This window comes from Eimeria mitis, genomic scaffold, assembly GCF_000499745.2.
Source record: "Eimeria mitis Houghton genomic scaffold, Emh_scaff1944, whole genome shotgun sequence".
Taxonomy (NCBI): Eukaryota; Apicomplexa; class Conoidasida; order Eucoccidiorida; family Eimeriidae; genus Eimeria; species Eimeria mitis.
In genome coordinates, this window is record NW_013570267.1 from 8,449 (window position 1) to 9,822 (window position 1,374).

The following is a 1,374-nucleotide window of genomic DNA, read 5'->3' on the forward strand; positions in this document are numbered from 1 at the left end:
TAATTTTTTGATGGGCTTGAAGGCGACGCGCATCCGCTACCTGCCATCCTTTTTCTTCATCAACGCCACATTGCCTCCAAAGGCGCTGGCTGACGGCTGAACTTTGCATTTTTCTAGTTCATCCGCCTGTCGTTCAATTTCCTCTTTAAGATGTGGGTGCTGCAGGGTTTAGGGTTTAGGGTTTAGGGTTTAGGGCTTTAGGGTTTAGGGTTTAGGGTTTAGAGAATCGAGAACGAGTTCGATGGTCCTCGCACCCGGGTTGCCAGCGCTATGCCCCGCCATCCCATTCATCCGGCCTCCCCGCACCCCCAACCCGTCCTTTCCTTGGCCGCGATCCAGTCTCTCCATCTAATGCCTCACCCTCGACGGTTGCGACTGCGGCAGCACCTCGGGGTCGTTCAGCCTACTCGCCCAGATGTTGCAGACCTTGCACGCTGGCTTCCACCGGCCTCCGGCGTCGCGGCTGCCAGTGCCGATATACCCCTTTCCTGTTCATCTTCTTCCGCCTGAGTCATCTCCCCCAGCACTTGCAGCCACACCTGCACCTTCATCTCCCCATCCCTGTCACTTGCTCACTCCACTCCCCCCCAGCCAGACCCTTCACCTCTCGTGCATTTCGGCATCAGTGTTCACCTGTATCTATTCGTCGTGCTGCTCTTGCTGCTACTCTTTCTTCTCTTGCACCTTCTCTTGCTGCTGCTGCGGTTACTTTTGTTGTTGTTGTTGCTGTTGCTACTGCTGATGTTGCAGGCAGGCAATTATGGTTGTGGTTTCTTCGGTAGCTATACCCAGGTGAAGTTTGTGTTGCACTGGTTAGCCTGCCTGCAGTATTTCACTCGGGGTATACTGCAAGTAGCGCCAGGGAGTTTGCTGCAGCAACTTGTAGCGGCAGTTATAGCAGAAGCCAGATGGGGTTGTGCTGCACGCTAGAATATACTTGCTGACGTCAGGACCTTGCTGCTGCTGCTGCTGCTGCTGGTGGGCCTACTGCTGGAAATGCCGCTGCTGCTGCTGCTGAGGCTGCGCCCTTGGAAATGCTGTTGGGAATGTTGCTGCTGTTGGGGCTGCTGCTGCTGCTGCTGCTCCTGGGATTGCTGCAGCACAGCCACATCCGCAGCAGCAGCAGCAGCTGGCGCTGCTGCTGCTGCTTTTGTTCACTTTCGATGGGTGTATTTATTTTTGCGTTTCCGGCCGAGACAAAGAAACACAGAAGAGCAGAAATTTAGGGTTTAGCGGACGTCAGACACAAGGTCTGTATTCTTTTGTTACGATTCCTACTCATTACCGCGAAAAGTCGAGTGTTCATAATGGCCTGGTATCGGTAACCCGCTGCAGCGCCATCCATTTTCAGGGCTGGTTCATTCGGCAGGTAAG